The sequence below is a fragment of the Aulonocara stuartgranti genome (genome assembly GCF_965226115.1).
Source record: "Aulonocara stuartgranti genome assembly, chromosome: 23".
Lineage (NCBI taxonomy): Eukaryota > Metazoa > Chordata > Actinopteri > Cichliformes > Cichlidae > Aulonocara > Aulonocara stuartgranti.
Genome location: NC_138958.1, coordinates 11,961,602 through 11,988,580, shown reverse-complemented (window position 1 = coordinate 11,988,580; position 26,979 = coordinate 11,961,602). Strand labels below are relative to the sequence as shown.

The 26,979-nt window shown below is 41.3% G+C and overlaps 1 protein-coding gene across 2 annotated transcripts in view; it reads right to left on the bottom strand.

Annotated features, from left to right (window-relative positions):
- lingo3a (leucine rich repeat and Ig domain containing 3a) overlaps positions 1 to 25,057 on the bottom strand; it is a 33,701-nt gene extending 8,644 nt beyond the window's left edge. The window contains exon 1 of one of the 2 annotated variants that reach the window (XM_082524041.1): positions 24,543 to 25,057. The gene's annotated coding sequence lies outside the window, so the exon portion shown is untranslated. Of the gene's footprint in view, positions 1 to 6,098; positions 6,969 to 24,542 lie in introns of those variants that run through there. The other variant, XM_082524042.1, reaches the window with a different exon arrangement.
- Between the last annotated feature and the right edge of the window lie 1,922 nt (positions 25,058 to 26,979).

The following is a 26,979-nucleotide window of genomic DNA, read 5'->3' as shown; positions in this document are numbered from 1 at the left end:
CAGAGGATGTTCAACAAGCTGAGATACATCAGCTACGCCTCGCAGACAGAATCAATATGCAGCTCTGATATGAACCGCAAAGCTTCCAAAGGACAATACTGTAGGTGTTTAATGTTGCCATGGCAACGGCTGCACCATCTCCCCCCACCCATCCTTGAAACGCTGTCCTTCCCAGTCTCCTGTTTTTCATATCAAGCTCAAATGCACCTGTCCACCTTCAGTAAGTTTCCCGCCCCTAGCGGCTGTTCCTGTTTACAGAGACACTGCTCATTAGCTCTTTGATAAATGTTGCTAATTATTAACAAGTATTTTAAGCTCAATTATACTGTGCTGTTGCTGATGTGTAGGACATCCTTTCTGCTTCATACCTGTAGAATTTTCTGCCCCCCCCCCCTCCCTTTCCTGCTTGGTGTAGGTGCATTTAGGTCCCATTTCCTGTTACTTACCACCATCACAGCTGCCTGTCATTTCACACATTGCTTGTGTAATATGTGCACACATTCATAGCACTGACAAGTGGTCAGTTGTCTTTTGTTTTACTATTTTTGTTGCCAGGCAACATTTAGCACATGCTGTTAGAAAAAAAGCTTCACTGCCTGAAGTCATTTTCTACTCCAGAGTTGACTCAGTGTTTAAATGCATGGGGGATGGACTCATTTTATTTTATTTTTTTCCTGAGAACGCTGCACTGTTAGCTGCAGCAGCTTTATATTTCTGGACATCTAAGCTTACAAAAGCGTGCAATTTGTATTAGAATTTGCACATGATGGCTAAATCTTTTGTATTCATGCATGTCTTTTCTACTGTGATACGTCAAACTATGGATAATTCAAGAGGCAAACACAGAGTGTTCCTCGACCTGGATCTGAATTTAACTAATACTTGAATATTTTTAAAGGAATGTGGGAAACTGTAGGAATGATCTGTTAATTGTGACTAAAAATTACCTGAAAAATACCAGCAGTTTGCTTATGCAAGATCAACACACGTGTCAGTGTCCCTGTGGAGATGAAAAGCATGAGTACACAGTCAAACTGCTGCCATGAAAGCGGAATATACACAAGGCAAGCAAAAATCAGACGATGGCTTAATCCTGTGCTGCTCTGCACTGTGTTGTTCAACTTAATTTAGCCCGTACTATCGAAATAACGAGGGGCTCCAAGCTCTGAATAAAAAATAGTTCTAGAAACTAGCTATAATTTCTGATGTTTAAGAGCACCAAAGGTACATGTAATATTAAACTTTCTGGGGGAACTCAGGGCACCCTAATGCACACATGAATTAACCACAGCCTCGTAAGAGCCACGTTACAATATTCAGGACATGTCTGTCTAATGGGATGGAATCAGCTTTAAGCAGACTTTAGTCAGGAGCTGTCAAAAATGAATGTGGTGTTATTAAAATTTCATTTCTACCTTCCTAAGACCCCTAAGTTCTCAGGGTGAATCATTCCCACACTTAATTAATTTTTATACTGAACTCAAATTTAATTAGTATTAAACTAATTAAACGTTTCAAATTTGACTGTGCGGTATCCAGCTGTCTGACATCTTGATGGTGTATGTCATCTTTTCGGGTGCATGTTTTACAACATTTTGAACAAATATTAATGATTTAAAACTTATTAACACATCACCACAGGATGGAGTTTAAGAACTTTTTGATTTTGATCCAGATATGTGGATCACAGGATGTGACCCTCAGCAGGCTCACTTCTAGTATGTGTTTAGTGCAAATTACCAAATATCAGGATGATAATAAGCGTGTTGTTTGCACTGAAAACACTGTTTTAGTCCATGTCCAGGAATCCATTAGCTCTTATTAATCATGCCTGTTTTGCTTTTGTTGATAGATTTTGTTGTTTTCTTCTAGTACGCGTAGCTGTGGTAAATAACCCCTGAGCTCTGAGTCTCTAAAGTGCAGATGACGGAGCAGGTGACCTGGAATTCATGTGCTCTTTGACTCCGGCCCAGTTACCATCTGAGACATCGCACATACCCAGAGAGCGGGGGTGTAGCAGGAGATGTGTGGCTTTTAGCTTGAAAAAAACCAAATGCAGGTTAGCTAGCAACAGCGCCATAATTAGACACTAGAGTGGGCAGAGGCCACAGCAGCGGGGAGGCTCGCTGAGATGTTCTGCCACTTCTCAACCCCACCACCACCTCTTCTTGCAGAAACCACTACATGATTTATTTCACTTACTATCTTTACTGCCAACTCATCTCCTCCCTGGTCTCTCGTTACACAAAAGCAATCAGAGCTTGAAAACTAGCAACTTAAGCTGATTGGCATTATGTAAACACTGTCCTTCTTGCTGCAGCAGAAGAAGAGTCTGTGTGTGTTTGTGTTGCCTACAGCAAGGCCCTGAATCAGAACCAGCTGAAGCAGAGCAGAGGATGAGACTGGCAGACTTATCTGCAGGTGTAGGACACAGCTGACAAATGAGCAGGAAGCGTGTTGGAGTGTGTAGGTGTAAGCAGGCACCCTCCAGAAAGACACACAGGCCGAGGCATAACATCCACAAAAGCTTCTCAAATGGCTGCGCTCGCTGATTTTCACCGTGCCCACTCATTACGGTTTATATAAGCGGATCTCTCTCTCTCTCTCTCTCTCTCTCTCTCTCTCTCTCTCTGTGTGTGTGGTATGTGCTGAAAGTGTCCTCCAGAGAAAACACATTAGTCATTTACACTGAGGGAAGCCTTCGCCAGTGTCCATCAGTCTGTGCAGGGAAACCCTGAAGACCATGGCAGTGCAAGTTCCAAGGAACACACAAATAAACACACACTAGTAAGCAAGAACAAGCTCAGGGATAAATGTGACTGACTTGTTTGTTCCCTCTAATGTTCCTGTAACTTCCACCTTGCAGTACAGTGATGGATCATTGTTACCGGGAGGGTCGCGCTACCCGACACAGCCAAGGACGAAGAAGAAAAGCTGGAGTGGAGAATTTGTGGCATTCATATAAAAGCAGTTCCAAATTTAGGAAGAAGAATTGCTGTTTATTTACGCAAGTAAACGCCTCTTCGTGTTCGAGCACACGGCCTTTCTGTGGACACTGAGGCTAAAAGAGGAATGGATGAGAGAAATGGTACACAAACAGCTATTTAAAGCGATTTCATCCCCGGGCACTGCATTACAAACTGATCGGTTATGTCGAATATTTCCATTGCACCTCAGCATCTGATGCAGATTGATATGAAACGCTTGTCTAAAGATGCCAAATAAGACTCTCATTATTATAATGGGTTCCAGGGAGATTCTTAAATTTCATTTCTGTTCGATGCAAAGCATGAACATTGAAACCGAAGGACACAAAGGGGTGATTAAGAATGTGTGCCATGAATCTTTAATAAGAGAGACCTGTTTCAGGGCTTATGGACGTAAAGGCTTCTACAACCAGGAGCTAAATAATTGATGACGTTATGCTGCGTGGTCATGACCCACTGACATGGAAATTTTGACCTTACCTGGAGCTAAAATAGCTACATAACCAAAGACATAGAGAAACAAAAATATTATTATTGGTCAGTTACTGGTTTTATACTTCAGCTGATATAAAAATAGTTAAACTTTAATGATACATCTTAGCTTCAAAGAAATACCTTATAGCAACCTGCCTCTCGGTCCATATTTCCTTTGTCTACTGACGCATAATAATAAAGTTTTGGTCGTTTATTTACATAACAAAGGACAAAGTATAGCATAGAAGAAAATGGACTTGCATCTTTTTCTAATTTTATTATACCTCAAACTGCACTGAAGGAGATTTCATTCTGTGATGTTTTTCAGTTTAGATGAGAGAACAGGTGGGGGCCACGATGCCTTACAAACACACTATCGTGACAGGCTCTGACCCGGTTTTCTATCTTATCAGTTTGTACTGAGGCATGTTCACAGCTGAAGGTTAAAACAAATATTGGGGTCCCTACACAAACACTCCCACACAATCTGAGCCCTCCGAGCGCAGTCACTTTGATTTAACACAAAGGGATCTGTGGCTCCAAAGAACATTAAATTCGATGCCAAGCTCAGAGAGGCCACAGGCCATCACTGTAATGCAGAGGGACATGCTTTGCTACGGTCAAATACACACACTGTATGAAGCTGGCTGAGGTTTATTGAACAATCAACATTGTTATAGCAACAAAACACTGAATACCTTCAAAAAGTGTACAATTACTCAATTACTGTACAAATTCTGAAAAATGTGCTCCTCATTATTAATAAAAACTAAAACTAATACTGAAAACTGGAAACAAAAATAATAATCATTTGAAATATAAATAAAACTCTGCTTAGTAACTCAAATTTACTTAAATTCAGGCTTAGCTTAACTTGAGACATGATATCAGTCTACTTAAAAATCTACAAATGAACCTCCCATTGTCTGAATCTTCTTCTAACCGTGATTGTGTTATTAATCAACAAAGGTGATTATGAACACAACTGAAAAAAATGATGGAGACATCTGGAACCCCTCTGGCTCTGCTGTTCTCCAGCAACAGACATGGGTTTCACAGTGGAGCGACACTAGTCGGTCACCCGTCTGTCTTTTCGGCCCGCTTTCCGCATAGGCAGGCTGCCACTGGCAGCTAGCCTATTAAATGGCCAACCTCTCTTTAAGCCCTCGTGATCAGACTGTGTCAGTCAACCAGCAGTACCCCTCCTGGAGCAGCCTCTCGGGCTAGTTACACGACTTCAGCAGGGATGAGAAGTGACAGACCACCAGGAAAGAGAAGACATAATTGGGAGGACTAACAGTTTGTGCTCAGCGAGGAGAACAAAAACGTTAATTTGTCCTTGTCCAGATCTTTCACGACTGTTTTTACATTTTAAAAAAATGCATGAGTAGAATTTGGTCAGCACCCTGATTGTGTCTGGCAATTTCTAGTAAGTTGATACAATAAGACGTCACGGGCCATTTAACTATGAGATTCATGTCCTTGAAAGCACCCTGATCAAATGCTAAACGTAATGACTTGGAAACATCCACTGTCTCTCTGTAGCTTCAGAGTAAATAGCTGGTTGTCATTTGCTCCAGTTTGACTGTTTAGTATGCATGACACATGCAACCCATTACTGTATAGCGCTCTCTTGTTTCCATTATGCTGTGAAATAGAGAACCTGGGCCAATATAACGCCGAGCATTACTGCTGGGGTTTTTTCCCCTCTTTACCAATTAAATCACATAAAGCAGATTCCGCCTGTAAACTTGTACAAACAGTGACAATTCATCACTTGGTCTCCATTCTCACAGCGAAATAAACAAATCCTGGGTAATTTCAGGACCGTCATCCCATAAATAAAAGTAAGTAAGCAGTAATAAATCATGATGCAGACTCCAGTCCCTCAGGAAAGAGGGTTTTTTTTCCTTCTGTGCATGAATAAAACTTGAGGTCAAAGGTTAATAAGAGTAATATTCACAAGCTCAAATTATTACTAGCTACTCTGTTGGCAGCAGACTTTAACTGTGACCCTTAATTTGAGGTCATTTCTCCCATAAATGCAAAACTAAAGCTGTATAATCTATATTGCCTGTTTTTGGGTTTGTTGTTTTTTTACAGAGGACAAAGAGACAAGAGCCAGAAGTTCTTAGAAGGTGGAGGTGAGTGTGATCTGTGTCTCTGTTGGCATCCATTTTCTGACTGGCTGGCCTGTCTGCAGTGTCACCAGCCATCACTTCAATCCAGGCTCTTTCCATGCCAGTTGGCTCGGCTCTCGGTCGCTCTCACACTGCCTGCCACATTCAGAGACGAGAGGCAACGATGGGGCATTTTAGGCTGGCATCACACATCACACGCTTGCAGTTCTTTGCACTTCGCATACACACACGCAGAGATTTGCGTGTTCCAATTTACGCTCGAAAATGGTCGAATGCACAGAGATACGAAAACAGACATGCGTGCATATTCACTCACGCTCCCACTGTCCTCGATCTGCAGGGGAGTGTGTGTGAGTTGTATCTTAAAAGGCTAGTGTGTAAGGGATGCTGACCTTTATAACAACCCTGTTTACAACATAAACGCTGAATAGAAAGCAGCTAAAAATCAAGTTGTGGCAAACGTGGGGTGTCTATAAAAGATGTAAATCGTACATACTTCAACGCTTTTCTTTTTCCCCTTTGGTTTGAGAGACTCATGGAAGCATCATAAGGGAAAAAATTGCTGGCGCCTGCTTTAATCCTTCTTGAAGCCTGCAGGCTCTCCATGTCCTTCTCATTGGATTCATTAAAAGGATTCCTGTCCTCTCAACTTCCCTTTCACTGCCTGCCGCCTGCTCATCAAGTGGGCCAATTACAAGCACGATCAGGAGTCAAGAACTATCTGAAAGGGGTCACATACGCACTGCAGCTCCCTCTTACTTCCAGACGGAAAGGCTGAAATGATGTCGTGTAAGCAGTGATGCCACTTGTGTAGAAAATAAGGAGCATATTGTGTAACTATATCCAGCATACACAGAACACGTGCACGGCTAGTCGCTAACTGTCTAAACAGTAATGTCCTTTGTTGGCAGCCTAATGTTCATATTTTATAAATGTAGATGCTAAGCAGACAGCTGCTACTAGCCCGGGCTGCAGGACTGGTGAAGAGAGTCTGAGTTAGGAAATGAAAAATCTGTGAACTGTGTCAGTTGAAACTGGCTTGTAACGACGTGCCTGGAGCAAGATATTAACTGCTGAGTAGCACACCTGGACTATGAGAAGCATCAAGTGCCGCACACTTAGACACAGATCAATGTTGTGTTTTCTTACTTTTCACCCACTAGTGAATTAGTTTCATCTGTAATGGAGATTAATTTCTTAAAGTTTTTATGTGATTGGGTTAGAGTTTCAGATGGCCATCTAATACTCTGGAGGTCCCTTGAAAACGAAGTCTGACTACCAGTGCGAGGCGGCGAGGGGGGCGGTGTGCAAATTGAAAGTAATCCTCAGACCTGGGCAGCAGTGCAGCTGGATTCACGTCTATTCATAATTCATCACTCAACAGCAGTGGGGTGAAGATTGTTCTATATGTGTAATAAAGCAAGAAGAGATGTCTCTGAAAGGCACTGACAGAATCACATAGATCAGCCATTGTGTTGCTGAACGTCCCAGGTGAGGGACGCGCTTGTTATAAGCAGAGAGGCAGACGGAGACGATAGCTGCAAGTCACACCGCGTTAGCTCCTACAGCCATCCATCCGCAACTTTCAAGAGGAGAGCAGCTGACTGAGCCTCTGCCAGTCTAATATGAGCTGTCAAAAGCCTAATTAGACAGCACCCAAGCATCACTCACAAAAGGCACCAGTTTCCCTCCAGTTGGAGCATTCAAGTTTTTCCTGACCAGAAAGGAGTCAAACTGCTACACTAAACCCCGAGGGCGAGAGAAAGGAATAATTGGTAGCACATTTTCAGAACAAGCTTAAACATTTTAAGCAGACACTTGTGGTTGGTAAGTTCAATATTCACTTTTCTCTGACTCTTTAAGTTTCCTCCAACATTCATGAAAATATCTAAAAACCTTTGCTGTAAAATCATTTAGATAAATAATGTTTAATCACAAGTTTTTCCCGGGTTCCAGGTTTAATGCAGTCATCCAAAACATACGATGAGGATACTTCGGACTCAGAGGAACTGCCAAATCACACTGTAATTCTCTGCGGGTTTGTCTTTTCTGATAAAAAAAAAGAAAAAGATGATTTAATCCCTTGTTATTGTAAAAACATAAGTCACAGCTGCTTCATCACTTTTATCCTTGTAAACTCGGCAGGGTAAAATGAGTTTATTTCAATGATATAAAAAAGTCACTTTTCCCTGGGCTGTTTCTGTGATAAACTCTTTGAAATAAATTGAATCATTCATCACTTTTCAAATTAGGTATCTAACGCATGAGCATAACTGCAGCTGAGGATTTAATTCACTCGTGGGACAGATGCATAAATCCTTATAGCAGCTTGATGCTGACATTTTTTGGAGGACAGCAACAGCAAGTCAGCATGATTGATGATGATGACAGACATATGACAGACACTCAGACAGCTTGTGGACCCTAGACACTCAGCACTGCTTTACCTAAAAGAGATTAGGAAAAGTTGAAACAAATTCACATGCCGAAACCCTGAAAACAGCTACACTCAGAGGGTGTTGAGGCTTCACCTTGAATACAGAAGTTCAGTGACATGTCCTCATCTTCAAAGATGCGCAGTTTGCATAGTGACAACACTGAGCCTACTGCACACTGTGGAGGTGACTTTGGCTGTCAGAGATGTTGGCTGCCCCCCTAAAGTTCTGACATCACACGGTCCTGATGCTGAGGACACGGTGGAAGTGAGAAAAAGAAGGAAGGACTTTTAAAAGATGCGATGTGGTGAACTACTAGATGGCATATAGTGCCTGTGTCGTGATAATACTCTCATAAAGTTTTGTGTGCTAAAAAAGTGTTGTATTGGAATGTTATTGTGCTTAGGTTCCATAGTGCACGCAACAGCAAAACAAGCCTGGACATGTCTGAGAGCGAGAGCAGTGTCAGCATCCCAGGACTATTTCAACAACCTCTAATCAATAAAGTACAATGCAAAATATGTTTTAAAAAAGTATACAAACAAAAAGTATGTTTGTAGAGGTGCAAACAACAAAAACACACTGTGGAGTACAACAAGGCCACGAAGGGAGGCCAGCTGGTGATGTGCAACCCAAAACTAAACTAATGACTCAGTCAAGAACTGCTTGAGCGCTCAATGGTTGCACTCCATATGACAGGAAGAGCAAACGGTAGATGCAAATTACAGATGCAGTAACATGGTAGTAAAAGTAAATGTTAAGACAGTAATGTGCAGGCCCCAAAGAGTAACAAGGTGGTTAATTTAGTTATTGCTACAGTAAAAATGTAAGCACCAAGGATACTTTTACATTTGACTTATGTTGTAATAATAATAATAGTAGTAATGTATACCATGGGAAAATTACTCTGCATTTAACCCATTCACTCAGTGAAGCAGTGGGCAGCCACCAATCCCGCGACCGGGGAGCAGTGTTCAGGGGTACCTCAGGGTAGCCATTCAGTGGATTCAAACCTCCGACCTTCCGATCATGGGGGCAACCACTCTACTCCACTCTCTACTGAGCTGGCACCAAATTCACACTTCAAATTAGGTAGTGTGTCATCAGTGACAATAACATCTTAAGTGTCACGATTGCAAATTTTCTATAAAATGTAAATATATTTAAATAAATATAAATAATAATGATAAATAATTTTATGGCTATACGGTTTCTCATGTTTGTGCTGAGTCAGGCTAACAGACTGCTGCCATTACTGTTTTATTTAGCATATAGACATGAGAGTGGCATTGAGCTTGCTTCCTATGATGTTATTTTATTATATATTTACATTTTATTTGGGACTACCGAAGCAGGAGTGGAACAAGATGTTGGAAAACGCAAAGACAGACCCAGAGTAAATCTAACTTAAAGATGTGATATATTAGGTTACCTCCAGAGTAAAGCTCACTACACCATGTGCTTTGTCAGCTCTTTGTAGATATCCTAATTGCATTTTTACAGATTAGTCATAAGGCTGACGTGGCTTATGTGAAATACGGCATTAAAACCATAGGTGAACAATAATTTGCAACCAGGAGGTTTTTTCTATGTGTCTGGCATTCCTGACCTCCCTGTTTCTAAACTGCACCGGCTCATCGTTGTCACTGATATTTTGTAAGATGTTGCTGTTCCATGTAACGAGTCTCATTAGGCTGCTGCTCCAGCAGGGTAGGTCATAAAAGGTCATCAGCATCCAAATCAACAGCTCATAACTAACATCTGCTTCAAATTAAGGATCCACAATCTCAGTTCCTGTTTCTGTCAATTTGGATATTTTCAGTGCTGCTATCGTTTCACACTACATTGAGGAAGATCATCTTAATATGCCTATTTGAATACAAAAATACAGCTGAATATCTTTCTCGTCTCGCTCCTTGAATGTGAGAGATTATCCGAAGTAACCACGAGTTCACTCATCTATATTAAAATCGTTTTCTGTAAAGAATTTCTACGCAGCTCACTCCACAGCAGTGAGCAGACCCAGCTCTCACTCTCGTCTTACGTTCAGTAATGAATACAACACAAACCAGTGCTGCAGAAACAGAGCGTTGACAGCTAGCCTTGTTTTAAAAAAGAAAAATACACCAAGACCGGTGACATCTCCACAGCTGTTATCCGTCAGTGCTTTGTTCCCTTAAATGCAAACAAACGCTAGAATTGATCACTTCTCTTTCAGATATTTGACACGAGCAAAGCGATTTTGCTCCAGAACGCATTTCCTGATAAAATAGGGCACCTCTGACATCAGTGTGAGTCTACATTAAGGTGAAAATAACACAGAAATATCCACAAGTGTTCCTGACCAGTAATTATCCCTGTCTGACACACATGCAGCAGGAATAGCCGCTGGCCTGAACGGGATTACAGCGTAATGACATGCTGATGAAATGTACTGGGCCATCCAGCTCTGTCTATGTTATGGCCTGTTGTCCATATTTCGGCTGAGCCTGTTTGTATGGCCTACTTCGCAGTCCCACCCTCTAATCCCGTGCCGATGGGAACTGCCACGCCGCCTGGTCCCCTTCCCATCTCTCCTCCACTCAGCTTTAATCTCACTTCGGCTAAGACGGTGATGGTGAGCGCCAAAGTGGGGATGGCTGACAGTCAAAAGCAGCCTCGGCTAAAGTGTGTTTTTGATTCTGATAAACAAAAAATACTTTAACTAAATCTCGTTATTTTGCCCACAATTTACAGTCTTCGCATGAATGAAAACAGCAGCAAATAAAACGACTGTGTGCCGTTTGGAGCTGTGAGCGAGTGGCATGTCTTCCTTCCTGTTGCGCCGGGTCTAATAATTTGAGAATAGCGTGGTCTGGGATTTTGGTGTAATTATCCGAGAGCGCTAATTGCAGTAAGAATTCGGAAGCAATTATGAGGATCTTGAGCATCGACGCTGGCACTGAATCTGCATGGCGCAGAGTCTCACAGCAGCTGTTGATTAATCTTCAAGCTTCACTAACACACAAATCCCTGCACAAAACTTGTGGCGATAATCATTCATAAGTTAAATCCCAAATTTATTCGCTCATCCCTTTATTTGATTTGTGCGCACTAGGAGGGGATGTTTAGTCTGGAAAGAAACTCTTGTTTATAGCTTTGAGCTGAAGCAGAAGAAGCAGAATGTTCAGTATCTGTGCCACGTCTTCTGAGAGATTAACTAATGTGGCAGCAAGCTGCCTGATAAAAGGACTCAAGAAGTCAAGTGGCAGGAAAGAGAAGAAGGCGCTGACCAACGAGGGAAACGAAACAAAGCAGTCAAGAAAACGAGGAGAAACGAGAGGAAAGAAAAGCAGTTATTGAGCACAGGAAAGCAGAGGAGTGCGCAAGAAGAAATTATAAATAGAAATAAAAGAGCTTCTTCTTTTAAGTTTTCTTTTTTTTTTTTTTTTACAGGGTGACAGATAAAAACAGAAAGCAGAGATGTGAAATGGTTTAGGGAAGGTGATGAGGGATTATACATCCTGACAGAGCCACAGAAGAAAGAGAGCCTTAGAAATGGATTTGTCAAAAGTGAGGCACTTCAGAGGAACGTGGACTGCAACCGTGTGTGTGTGTGTGTGTGTGTGTGTGTGTGTGTGTGTGTGTGTGGTTGACAGCCACACTCTCTTATCGCTCTGTTGTAAATCTGAACTCAAAAGAGAATCTGTCACTGACTGTGCTGCTGCTGCCGTTGTCCATAGAACCGCTCTGAGCACCCAATTGAACACTTACATACTGACAATGAAATTGTAAGGTACACATAAGTTCTGCAAAAAAAAAAAAAAAAACATGTACAGGCTCTCAGATGAGGCTTTCTATGGCGTCAACAATGACACAGGTTGTCAGCACCTGTGATGAAGGCTTAGTGAGAGAAAAGGCTGGGAGCTGGGGGGGATTTACCCCCAAAACAAACAAACAACTGTTCACGGTACAAGCGCGAAGGATGAGCAATGAGTGTCCTTAAAGGAGGTCACCATGCCTCGCCATCTCACCAAGTCCAAGGCAGATTACGGCATCGTGGCCTTTTATCTGCCATGCAAAGGGACCTCTTTAAAGTCTCTAGGCATAGCTTTGGGCACCCAGTAATTGGGTCCTGCCTGCACATTAAACATAAATCTGTTCTGCATCACGCAGGAACTCAGCATCGGATGTACCGGGATGAAACAGCATGCTGGATGGAGTAAGAGGCACACACTGTGCCACACCAAAAAAAGAAGGAGAAGAAGAAAAAAAAAAGCTAAAAACCTCACCCGTGCAAACAGACTGAACCACAGCTACAGTCAGACATACAAATTATTCACAGGCTCTTTTGAAACTGTTTACTCTGGGATGCAGATGCTGCCTTCCTCACACTGAGACAGTCGAGAGATAAACTGAAAGTGGTTCTGATGAGGGATTGGTTGTGAAGGATTTGATTGTGGGACAAAAGTGAGATGCAGAGGAGTTCTTTGAAGGAAAGCGACAGTATGCATGCATACAATAGGCTGACAGAGGCAAAAGGAAGCAGGCAGGGCTGCCTTTGAAATAGGTGAAAGAGGCTGTGACAGTGTGTTGTCAGGCAGGCGAGCTGATCCCTGATTCTGTGATCAATGTTTTCCAAGAAAAAAAAAAAAGATGAATAATTCAAAACAGACGAGCGACAGGCTCGTGAAGACGGGTAAAGCAACAGTAGTCGTCTGGCTCGCATAATAAATTCATAACATTCCCCTGATGTCCAGAACCGGCTTGTCCTTTTCGCCCGAAAGTGTGGCAAACAGCACACATCAGAGAGTACACCTGTCAGAGCTCGAAAATGTGACAGAGCATGAGCAACGATGCACTTGTGTACATAGGCAGCAGCACAGTCGCATGGACGGATATTTATAGCTACGCAGATCTACAGATTGTGATCTATACCGACAAACATAACCCCATAATTCTAAGAAGCAGCATGAAATCCACCTCCACATATAAAATGTACCCACCATGTTCCAGCTATTCTGTGAGTAGAGTATAGCCTCCATAAGGTATTGACCTAAACAACAGAAAAGAAACTTGCCACAGCTGTGATTTAGTTCAAAGCAAAGAATCTCAGCAGACTACATCTGATCAAACACGTCTGACAGGCAAACCGAATCTGTACACTCCCACAAAGGGGGGGAAGATGAGAGGAACCACAGTCTGTTAAGCCCAATCTCATCACACCCATCTGTCACGGTTACACACGGACATTTACAGCTGCACATTTATTAGTTCAAATCAGGCAGGAAGAAAACAGGGAGAGATTTTCTTCCTTTCAGATGACAGCCTGGAAAAAAGCTTCCCCCTATAAATATACTGTCCCTCTCTCCACCACTGCATGAAAATAACACACTTGCTTCTCAGTGCACGGCAAGTAGGGTCATCTTTTATGGACTCTGCTATAGCTGCTGTTTTAAGTGGACTAATATTAACAAGGCATGTGTAAATAAAAATCAATTAACCTTTAATTCTCAGCATTATAAAAAGCTTCAGCATTTTCATAAAGTGGAGGTATTTCTATATTTTGTTAAACTATTTGAAAAAGGAAACCAGCTCAAACTAACATCTCCATAATTATGTATTACACTGGCACACGGCCGTAACACCTTCGAGCTACAGGCTCAAACGCTCTAATGAACACAGTAACGTCTGATATGTCTTACTTGACTTCAGTGTCACCTCCTTTGATTTATTAAAGAGGAATAATTTTCTTTTACCTCTGGTGATCAAAATCTGAAAAATGAGGAGTCTCTTGAATATATTTAGGGAGCAGAAGTTAGCCAGTAGTTAAAGCTGTATCCACGAATCCATTCCTTTATTTGACACTTCCTAATTATGATCCAAATTTCAATTTTAAAAAATGCTTGAAAGCTTCTTTTAGGTTCTTTTGAGAATTATATTTAATTTTGTTTGAGCTGGAGGCAGCATCAGGTTACATTAACTGAAAACAGGGGGAGGCCGCTAGCTTTGCTGTGTCCAATTTGCTGTCACAAAACCTGCAAACTGCTGGAGACTCATTGTTCCCAGACCAGAAGTAATCAAGTAAAAAGAAAGCACATCCTCTCTCAGTTCTAAGGTTTTACGTATAAAGCCATAATAGAAAAACATATGTGGTCCTCGGCAGGTGTTGAAAAATACAACCTGAAATGAAACATTACACATATTTCCGAGTCACTATTTAAGCGAAAACTGGACAATAAAATGTTTCCACATTGGAAGGAAGGATTCATCAGCTCGGGAAATGGGATCATCCAATGAGCACATGAATGAACAGTTATTCAATTCTGAAAGTGAAGTTCACTGATTTGAAATCATGCATAAACAAGGTTTAAATTACAGTTCGAATGCTCCCATTTCTTGTTTCTATAGGGAGCAACTAAAGTGCACGCAAGCTAGCAAAAATATACTACAAAAGACGCAACACATAAGGCAAGTGAAGCGAGGATAAAAGGAAGGAGCAGCCTGACTGCGCAGTTCAATCTCATCTCCCTGTTCCACTGATCTCCACTTCAGGAAAATGATTTGATCAACTGATTATCTGATTTATGTTCAACAGCTGAAAAGGAGATAAAAGTCAGCTTTAGTTCTGTCAGCGTGATCCGCGGAGCAGACAGAGAGGGGAGTTGGAGGTCGTGGAGTGAGCTGAAGATGCAAAGAGGCGTGAGTGTTTAGTCTTCATTTATACAGACGGTTCAGTCAGATATTTAAAATAGCTTTAGTAGGTTCAAAGAACAATTATTTAATGAGGATGAGTAAGAGAAACAGACAATACCTAAAAAAGCTCCACGGATGAAAGTAGACATGGAAGCGATGCGCCGGAGTATTCATATTCTGCTCGACTGATCTTGATATAAATGCAAAATTAGCTGATCCGGGCCAAGATGTTGAAGTAGCAGAGAGAAAGCCATCTATTGCAGTGATGCAATCACTTAGACATAATAACAGATTCATAGCTCCTGTGAAAAACACAAGATGTCAACTGAATCCAGTTCAGCTTGGCAAACTTTATACACATCTGGAACAATTTTACGCTACGACATGCACTATGGGCTCACCAGCTGGAAACAACAACGTCGGACCCCATCAAAATCTGCAAAAAGGCTCGTTACATAAGAATGAGCATCATCATTTTACAATTTCAACAAAATATAATACATTAAACTGGGAAAACACTGCCAAACGTGCAGATATCCAAGTGTTTGAGCAAAATTAAACACATCTACTAAGTATTTAAGCAGGTGGCTGTGGCTCGGGAGAGGCGGTAGTGCAGGTCATCTACTAATTAGGAGGTTGGTGGTTCGATCCCTGGACGCTCCAGTCTGCATGCCAAAGTATCCTTGGGGAACATGCTGAACCCAGAGTTGCTTATCGGAGTGTGACTGTTAGACAGAAATCACTTGGACGTAGAAAGAAAGTGCTCCTGTGAATGAGCCGTGTTGTATAAAGAGCTTTGAGTGCTCGAGAAGAAAAGAACCATTTATCATTTTCTACAGAGAATTGTAAATACTGCTTACAGAAAGTACACTCTGTCTTGAAATACTATCCAAAAGCCAACATCCGTGTGACTCGATGATAATTTGTCTTTGCTTTAGTAATTGTGCTTATGTCCTTCTTTCAATGTATTGTTAACTGTCGTATGGTTATGCCACAGTTTTACCATTCCTGATCATCTCAGCTTTTGTATCTTATTTGTTTTTATATTTCTCGATTTAGCTCTTTGCTACTTTCTTCATAGCTCCCTCACTGCCGGCTGGGATATATTAATATATCCAATTTAGCAGCCCTGAATTGAATAAACATGTATGAACGTTATGCGACAGACTCGCGACCTGCACAGGTGTTCCCCGCCTCTCGCCCTATGACAGCTGGGATAGGCTCCAGTGCCCCCCACGACCCTGGGAAGGATAAGCGGAAGCGAATGGATGGATGGATGGATGAACGTTATTATTAACATTAACATTATTATTGCTGGGTCTTTACCTTACAATATAAAGCGCCTCGAGATGACTGTTGTTGTGATTTGGTGCTATATAGATGCAACTGAACTGAATACAGATGCATGGATGTTTATGTGCCATGTGACTGTAGATGAAAATAAGCATTTCTGGCCAAATCTTTCATGATGTACCAAAGCACTCGTGTTAATTAATGTGCATTGCCACTATTTAAATATATAAAGATAAGCATCACCGCACAAACACTTAACTGAGTGTTTTCAGAGATCAGCTGGATCGAACACACTCTTAACTATTGTGAACATCAGGACCTATTTGAAGACCGATTAATTAATCCCTTCCTTGATACTCTACTCTGACCACTACACATGAAGGTCTCATTAAGCCAAAGTCATCAACCGTATCTGGACTGAGGGAACACTATAAAGGGGGGGAAAAAAGGTACATTTGATTAAGCATTTAAATATTAATTAGTGGATGATGTTGACTGGATGAGGGTGTGCAGGTGTGCTTGAAGATAAAGCTGCGGAAGTTTAATTAGGTATTGCAGTTTAATCGTGATGTGTTTTAATGCATGTGAGGGCAAGAAAAATGGGAAAACGTCGCGACTGCAAACACTCATGCGTTAATCTAATCGTGCTCGTAGTTACATAATTTAAGAGAGCTGATTATGAAGCGATCTCATGTGCGGGGTCTGTGGTATGAAAGATATGTGTAACTTGAGTCAGCCCATAGGACACAGCTGGCTTGACGCAGTGGTCCCAGATACAGTAAGCCGCGACCGCCTGGCTCAGCTGCTGCAAATGCAGTTTAATGACAGAGCTGGAAAGACTGATGCCCCTCGAAGCGTGAAGTAATAATATTTCTGGAATCTATCAGTCGCTTTATACAAAGTAGAAAAGGTAAATTTACATTTTTATCTGCAAGTTATTTTCCATTGATGTGTTTAGAAAAACACTCTGAAATCCTTTTGAAAACATGAACTCTACTTTGGGCTAAATGTGAATTTATGATGTGAGAGTTACGGGTAAAATAGATAAAAGGCAGCTTTTAAAACAAGCTGTATTCAGAGAGTTAACATCTCTTACAGTCTGGGTACTTTTTCATTTGAAGAATCAAAACGTTTCTCAACACGTCCTGAACAAAGGAGACAAATAATGCTTTAGGATTCTGCAGTGAGATGAAAACAACCGGGTGCCCTTCAGAGATGAGTGTTTCCATGCTACTGAATTAAGGTGCTGCAAAAAGTGTTTGCCCCCTTCTTGATTTCTTACTTTTTTGCCTACTTGTCACACTGGCATTCTTCAGGTTATCATCAAATTTTAATATTACATAACGATAACACAGGTAAATAAATAATGAAAATTCAAAAAGATGTATTTATTATGGAATAATCTATCCAAGCCTACCGTTGCACTGTGTACAAAGTAATTACCAGAGGTGGGACCAAGTCATTGTTTTGCAAGTCTCAAGTAAGTCTCAAGTCTTTATCCTCAAGTCTCAAGTCAAGTCTCAAGTAATGTCAGGCAAGTCAGAGTCGAGTCTCAAGTCACTGGTGTAAAAGTCCGAGTCAAGTCACAAGTCTGAAACTTTGAATTTCAAGTCCTTTCGAGTCTTTAAAAAAAAAACAACGAAAAAATAATGTTGCAGTTATATGCTAAATGTAAATATTAGACCATGTAGTTTTTAAATCTGTGTTTTTCTCAACACATGACAAAATAGTGAACTTAGAAAATATACACAAATTGTAAAATTGCACCTCTTTAAAATGCAGCTCAATTAAACCTAGCTCCAAGAATAATTTTCACCGACAGTTCTGAGATAAGCTGCATGTTATTCTTGGATGCGGTTGTAGGACCGGCTTTAAAATCGCATGACAAAAATATCATACATATTAAAAAAAACTGCATCACCAACGTAGCCTGTACAACATTTGCTAGTTAGATGAAGTCAGCTATCTCATCGTAGCATATTTATATGCATATTTATAATCATACGGTTCTTGGAGTGAGTGCACACACTCATGAAGTTTAGTAACTTCCGGTCACTGCAACAAGCCCAGGTACAGTTTACCGACGGATGGGTGCAGGACCTTGAAATGCACCGTGTCGAACGAAAGACCATCGTACGTATCATAAGTTTACCAGTCTCACAAATTGTCGTCATAAATACACATTCGTTAACCGTTTATTAATAGGACCTTTGAGCTCAACGGTAATTAATTAGTAGTGGAAATAATTTCTGGTACCCATCACAGAAATGTAGCAGTGACAATAATACTGTATGCTGTAATCGTACTGGGCAATTAGTGATACAAAAAACCTGTTTTATCCTGTGAATAAAAGTATATGTTTTTGTCAATGTACCATAATAACAGAAGCGAAACGCAATATTGTGTCAGGACAATTCACTATTTATGCACAATAAATAAAGGAGCATAGCGCGACAATTTCTGTTCAGCGCCAGACTTGCTTGTAACCTATATCACTAATTATGTTATGAAAATGACGTATTAACTACTAAAAAACACTGACCTTCGTGTAAATGCTTGGAGCAGACTAACCTGTGAGCTGGAGTGTTCTGGGACGTTGTATTTGATCTTTGAATGGCTGCAATCCAGGCCATCCGTCGCGTCTTTGTTACTTCGGAAACATGGCTCGAACAATTTCTCTTCAACGACGTAATCCGATAACAACCGATCTCTTTACCCGTCGGCTTCCCGTGGCTCTCATGTGACCGGCTATTGCAGTTAATAACACAACAGCTTCTTGACATTTTTGTGTTTCTTTTTATCGCTGTGTAACTGATTTTAATTGAAAGCCTGCGTGCGCTAGTACCGCTTGCCACGAGTTCCCAGAATCCTTTGCGGTTCTACCCCTGAATGACGTCACATTTTCAATCTCTATATAATATGCATGTTAAATTTTATATTTGGGGTAAAATATCAAGTCTTTTCAAGTAAACCGGTTCAAGTCCAATTCAAGTCCCAAGTCATTGGTGTAAAAGTCCAAGTCAAGTCACAAGTCTTAGAACATTTTTTCAAGTCAAGTCTAAAGTCATAAAATTAATGACTCGAGTCTGACTCGAGTCCAAGTCATGTGACTCGAGTCCACACCTCTGGTAATTACCCCCTGAACCTGATAACTGGCTATTCCACCCCTAGCGGCAAGAACAGCAATGTTTGTGATACCTTCAGACACATTGGAGGGTTTTCCAACATGAACGTCTTTAAGGTCACGCAGAAGCAGCACAGTCTGATTTAAGTCCAGACTTTGACTTGGATTCTCCAAAACATTCATTTGTTGTTTGAGCCATTCAGAGGTGGACTTGTCACTGTTGAGTGCCCTTGAGCTTCAGGACATGAAGTAATGAGCGGAAATCCTCCTTCAGGGTTTTCTGGTATGGAGCAGAATTCATGGTTCCCTCAGTTACAGCGAGTCGTCCTGAAGAAACCGAGCAGCCCAGACCATCACACCATCACTACCACCGACTGCTGCTGGGATGTTCTCTTTATGAAACGCTGTTAGTCTGATGCAGATGTAACGGGACTCAAACCTTCCAGAAAGTTCAGCTTCTGTCTCATCAGTCAGAAGATTTTCCCAGGAGTCTCTGAGGTCATCCAGATGTTTGTTGGCAGATGTGGTGTTCTCCTTGCATGCCATTTTTGCCAAGTCTCTTTTTTATGGTTGAGTCATGACATCTGACCTTAACAGAGCCAGACAATGCCTGCAGGTCTTTAGATGTTGTTCTGGTTCTTCTGTGACCTCCTGAGAGAATTTTGGTAGGCTGATCACTCCTGTGACTTTATTCTCAGTGCTATGACTGCGAATAAAGTGTTATGGTGGTGGTTGAGCAGTTAGAAAGGACAGGTAACCAATATTACAGTATACATTTACATTTACTCTGGTTAGTTGTTTCCTTTTGCAAGCATTTCATCTGATAACTTATAACAAGTGATGTCAAATGCAGAATCTATATCTCAGATGTAAAAGGACAGTTTTCATACCAGACTGCCCAAAGATGGCACAACAGTGAGCCCATGTTTTACGTTTTTAATAGCAGAACGAAGTTGGCATACAATTTAAAACCTAATTTAAAACTTGAATAAACAGTTATCTGTGTCACTTATTACTTTATTCAAGACTGCTAATGCTATGCTAATGATATATCATGTATTATTTTTGACTGGACAGATGGATTATTCTTGATTTAAGGACATTCTTTTTGAGGAACTGCCATATGCAGTCCTCAGAGTCCTGTTTAAATAATTTCTTACGCTATTAAGGATAACATCTCTGATGAGACACCGCGCAGGAGCCCTGAACTCCATTTTCTCCAGCAATCTCAGCCATGATTGTCGATCCATATTGAGAAATTTTGTTTTATAGCCGTCCGGTCGCACCACTTTAAGCTGCCAGCAGCAGCAGAAATACATAAAATGAAATGAGGCGGAGAGTCTGACAAGTATATAAGCTCCCCAGAAACCCTCCTCTTCAAGCCCTAGCACAGCTCAGTGATGGAGACTCTTTGCTCTCTGACACACACGTTCAGTATCAGCTCAGACACATTAGAGGTTTAAATAGTTGATCTCTCTGTTCTGTGTTGTTTTATAGATGATTTCATTTTTAGATCCAGCTGGCCTGGTGTCAAGCATTCATCGCCACAAACGTTCTCATCCTAAGGAGCGCTGGGCAAACAAACTGACTTCATGCAAGAAGCATGAGACAAAGTGTGATCTCTGAACTCCTCTTAACTGTGTAAAATCAGACACTCGTGAGACTCATTTGATTCCTCTTATTATTTACGTAACTACTAAGACCGTCTCATCACACATTCTTTCATCCAGAGGCCGCGGAAAACATAAAATATGCAGCATCCAGAGTGCAAAAACCACTTCTCTCCTGCCATCGCTTCCTCTCTGGATCTCGCCTGTGTCCTCCAAAGTCACTCTAGAAAAATCATCATCAGCTTAAACGAGCAAAATTTCAAAAGTACACAGATGATACAAGAAGTTGAGGTATTATAAATAGGCTGTGCAATAAAAAGAAAATACATTAGCTAATGTAGTTTTAAACTGAAGGTAGATATATTTTCTGAGTGGGCCGTGACAGAAATTGTATCTGTATTGTTCTGGGTTGATTTATTTCTTTGGCTTTGATTCTATGGCTTTTAAAAAAATCTAACGAAAGCCTCTGTAGTTACTAGCGGCTCCATTAGAGTCACATAAATAAGCAGCCCTGCAATGACAAACTGCAGCGTGTGGCACTTCATGACTGCACTGCCGTACTAATTCGTCTAAAGCTTCAGCCTATTTTCCGCAGGTCAGGGAGCATAATTTTGAATAAAAACGCTCACATTTGGCCTTGATTAAGCCCTGGAAAAAGGTACACACACACACACTCACACACAGGCAAGAGTCTAATTTCACTAAATTATTCTAGATGCCATTTGAAGATCAGTTCACATTCATAAGGTGATATATTGAGATCAGTAATTGCCATCCAGGGGACACAGGTGTTTCTGCAGCAACCACGGTTACGTAAAGACTGTCAAGCTGCTCGAGCAATCTTAAAATAGTTAGTTGAATGTAATATATAAACAGTGAAATAGTATAATGCATAGCTCCAGGAGCTCCAGTTTCCCCCAGCATCAAAAAAACATACAGGACTTTTTCTCCTGTCATGTGCTCTCGAACAAGGCACGGTGGCTGGCAACTACTACTAATATAAGGATGGGTTACAAGAGGAGAACTAGCTTCCCTACAGGGATGAATAAAGGAAATCTTACCCTCTATAAGTAATGAATAAATGATTAATCCAGAACGTCACTGATGTAGTAGCTCGTCCGACTCATTATCATCACAATTCACAGGTCATTATAATGTGTGAGGTACAGAAAGAAAGTAATAGGCTTCGCAGTCATTGGTTGGAGGTATTTTATAAACTAATGAAAATTTAAATCTATTAAAAAGTCAAGGAGGATTGCAAACAGTCACACACAGGAAACTACAAGCTGAGCATTACTCTAAGAGGAGTGTTTTTTGTGACAAGCAGAATGACCTTGACCTTGATCATTGCGTGTAAGTTTCATTAAATTCTAGCCAGTACTCTGTGAGCACTAGCAGGTCTAATCTCCGAGCTACATCATTAGATCCCTACTATAAATATTATTTAAAATAGCTAAAAGTGGCGATAGGCAGCTGGAATATTTGGTTTAACATGTTAAATAAAGGATTAGCCATCTGACAGAGTACAGAATTAGCTAATAGTAACAGATAAATTGATAAAATTCCCTTCAACTAGAAGGTGAATAAAATCCATCTTTTTGGTCAGATTTTATCCCAACTGCACTCAGTTCGAGGATGCGATTGGACTGATCTGACAGGGCTGTTGTGGTCCATCTGGCAAAATAGGACTACTGCTCTAAGGTAACGAGGTCAACCAGGCACTAATGTCACAACAAATGCGAAATGAAGAAATCTCATTTTTAAAAAAGACTTGTAACGCCCACGTGCTCTCTAAGCTCTGCATTAAGGTTACAGCCCCGTCTGAATGTCTGTAATGGCATTACAGTAGTCTGTGGGAGGCCGGCCAGCGGACGCAGGCCGACGATCATTCCAGCTGGACATCTTAACGCAGACAGATGACACGCCAGCCTGCCTGCAGGTATCGGACAGCCACTCGCAGGAGCACTCTCTCCTTTCAGTCCCGCATCGCATGCCTCCTCCTCCCTTTTCCTCCCTCTGCACTCTCCTCCCTGTAAGAGCAGCGATGCCCTCATCTTGCTGACAGTGGATGCATCTCTGTTTTATTGCCCTCATAAATACTGTGGAGTTGAAAACAATGAGGCACTGTTAAGCTGAGCCAATGTGACTGTTGAGCTTGGATGACAGCTTTATGTGCAACAGAAAGGTTCAAAATGAGAAGGTAAGTGTAGGCGTAGTAAAGGACAAGGCTAACAGGCCTGTTTTAATAACGCACTCTGAGGAACTTTGCAGACATTTCATTACTGACACATAAATCTGTCAAATAAGGAGGCTAAGTGGCACCTCGGGTACCATTAAGAGCTGTTTCATAATTGCCTTCACTTTAGTTGCTGTTTTTTCTTGATTTTGTTTTTTTAAAGTAACTGCTCTCAGCAGAGATCTATAAGATGATACATGGAGGCACGAAATGCACAGCATAAATCCAGCAATAATCCTGGGATTAATAAGAATGTAAGATGTTAAAGGAACTGCACCTACAGTACCTTAAGCAGATTAAGCATTTGCAATGTGACCCTTACTGTATGAACCCAGTGACGAACATGAACCCAGTGACGAACATGAACCCAGTGTCCAAGGACACTTCAACAGGTCGAAAGCAGCCAGTGACTGAACAAAAGCTAAGGCACCCCACTGCAGGACACCAAACATAATTCTTCAGTCACAGCGCATGAAAAGAGGGAACATGGTGTTTTAAATGATTTTCATTTGAATGTTGGTGAAATTACCGACTCTGCGGCTCTCTACCCGCCTCTTATTGGTTTAACGGTGACCGATTAACTGGGGCAAGCATGCAGTGACACTACAGTTAAAAATCATTGAAAGGGCCAGTCTCAGACTGACTGAATCAATGTAGAGATGTGAATGTCACGGTATAAAAACAGGGTAGTCCGAAAGGCTTGGACTCGAGTACTTTCAGGGACCTTTGTTGCATCTCATTATCCTCCTCTGTCAACAAGTCACCCCCAAAATACTCAGATGATCAAACTCACAGGAATTACAATTCCCTCCTGTACTATCTTAAAAACAGAAACACATCAAATGTGCAATTTCAGCAACAAAGCAGCCAGTTACAGTATGTATGCAAGCACTGCTGGACCAGAGGAGGAAAGAGATTAAAGCAAAACTATATTCAGAATTTTCCTAAAATAATCATCCGTCTTCCAGAGACTGCACTAAGAACAGAGCAGAGGCGCAGTAAAAACAGAGCTGGGAGAGGGCTGAGCAAACACCGACAGAGGGTTTAAGACATGCCAGGCGGAGGACAGGCACCGAGCTTCTCACACCAAGACAACTGCAGGGATCGATCAAAGGCTGCCTCCCCCCTTCCTTCGTTTAGATCATCAAAACCTAATTGACAAATGGTAACCAATGACACACACACAGTGGCTCTGCTTGCATGGTTGCACTAGCACACCATCCCGAGGTTGACAATAGAAAAGCACGAGATAATGAGACCTGATGTCCAACTGAGTTAGAGAGCAAATCAATCAGCCGGGAATGCACCATAACAGAGTGAGAAGTGTCTGAGGGGATGGAATGTGTGGATGATTACAGGTGCAGCCTTGGGCTCATCAGGTTGTCTGTTAAGGTGTGAGTTGAATATAGCAAAGTGGAAGAACGAGTGAAAGACACATGCAGAAAAGAAGAGGGACACAAATGATAAACGCCATGTGCACGGTCTCGTTTCGTGGCACATTAATGGATCACAGAGGAGTGTGGAAAAGTGTTTGTTTGATTGCAAGAAAAGATGGCACTTGACTCACCCAGGAGTACAAGTTGACCGGCTCTCCCTCCACATCTGAGCCTGGAGGTACCCTGGTCTCCGCTGGCCGTCTCCTCCGAGTCTGTGCAGGATGATGTTACAGTGCTGGTCCTCCAGCTTCTCCAGATGCTGGGCTTCTTCTTCCTCCTCCTCTTCCCGCAGCAGCAGCAGCAGCTGGACCGAAGTGCATTCACTCACCTTCCCTCACCGTTCTCTGCTCCTCCCAGCAATGTCGCGGAATTATCTCTTGCCTCCCAAATTGAGTCCCCGGATTCCCCTTCACCTCTGCTTTGTGCTACAGAGCCAGCAGGAGCTCCTGCCACAGCTCTGCGTGTCGGCGAAGGCAGCCACTAGCGAGCGGGTTGGACTGATGGAGCTGTGGTTACTGGATCGCGTTTGTGTGAGTGTGCTGGCATTTGTGTGTGAGGGATGTAGAGCGAAGTGTGTGTATGAGTGTGTGTGTTTGAAAGAAGACCCGGCTTCTGATCATTGGGGCTCATCTGCTCTCTCTTTCGCTCTCGTACTCGGGCAGTTTTGCGCTGCATTCACGTTCCGTGTATAAAAACGGAAAAGAGTCACCTGCTTAGAAATTCAGCCCACCTCAGCTGAATTGAAATGTATGAATGATGAAATACATTTCAGCACATTTCAAAATTATTCGTTTCTACTACAATATTTTACTCTTTGATTTATTCAGTTTGTGTTTGGTTAAGATTTTTATTTATTTATTTTATTTTCATGTATTTAAACTATAGACTCGCTTTCCTCGGCAATACCCTAAACTTCTTATGATGTAGTAAACAACATCCAATTTAAGGTAGGCTATTTCCGCCCAGCTAATAGAAATATCTATAAAAATTCTACCTTTAGCTCCGTTTTTGTCCTCCACCAGCTCGCCAGGGGTCTCTCATTAAACAGTAAGCAGGTGTTCTGCAGTGGATTTACCAAAGCCTACTTGTAAACAGTTGCTAGAGCTGCTACTTGAAACTAGCAGTGAGAATGAATGAAAGCAGAAAATATTTCTGACCATAAAGCCAAAACAATGAGCCGAAGGACAGTAAAACCCTGCAGAGTTGTAGAGATCTGCAAAGACAAGTGGTTTTTGTACGAGGCCGTCCTTGCATCTACAGCTAGTTCTATATTTGTTTGACACGGTTTTCATAGTTTTGGCCCTGTACACCACTGCAATCGATTTTAAATCAAATAGACACGAAGTGATTGAAGTGCAGGTTTTCATCTTTAATTATTACAACAACTGTGCATTAAATGTTTGAAAATTACAGTAGTTTTTATACACAGGGTCCCATTTTTGAGGCACATTATTTATTGGACCATTGATTGCAGTTTCATGGCCAGATGAAGCCCATTCACTTTTTATTTCATGACAAATGAAGCAGAAATCAAATCTGAAGTTAAAGTGTCGAGTTTGTATTTTACAGTTTTTCGTTGTAATTTCTGAATTTGACGAGAACAAGAAGCTATCAGAGATAGAAAAGGCTTTAGGAGGGCCAAATCAATAATTTAGTTCATTCGTAAAAGAAGGAATGGCGAGCTGAGCAACACCAAAAGACTCAAAAACCAAAGGAGGTAAAGTGGATGAAGACAGAATTTTTTCCATAGTTGACAATTATCTGACCAAGATAAGATCACTGCTGAGGAGACAAGTGTATCATTGTCAAGCTCTATAATTTACTAAAAGTTCTACAAAGGTGTTTTTCAAATACAGAGAACAATGAAATGCAAACCACTAGCTACACTCACGGAGGTCCCATTACACATTTACCAGGAGACATCTAAAAGAGCCTGCAGGTTTCTGAAAATACATAAAAATCTTGTACTAGAGTGATGGGAAAAGTCTGGGCAAGGAGAGAAACATGAAAAGCAATAACATATCATTGCTGGAGCCAATATTATACTATAAGGATGTATAGCCACTACTGTTTATTATTATTATTACCTTTATTTTGCCAGGAAGTCCCACTGAGATCACATTATCTTTTACAAGATAGCCCTGACTGAGGTTGCAGCCATACAACCTAAAGCATCTAAAAATGCTACAAATGCAACATAAAATTAAAACCACAGCTTAAAACACAATATAAATATACCCATAACATAAAATGTTAAATCATTAAGTGATTTTATAAAAGAAACATCCACAAATCTTTCACTGCATTCCTCATTATACTTCTAAAGGCATGTTTAAATTTCGGTCTTTCTGTAAATTATTCCATGTCCAAGATGTCTAGTAATAAAAGCAGTTTTTCTGAGATCTAACAGAACCCCAGGTACATCAGAAGGCAGCCATTTAATGGAGTGATGATGTGATAATAGTAGTAAGATGAAATGTGAAGTGTACCATGCTGTACTCTCTGCTCAGATTCAACCAAACGCTGCAAAACTATCTGACACAGTGCAGAAAATAAAGACCCAAAGCA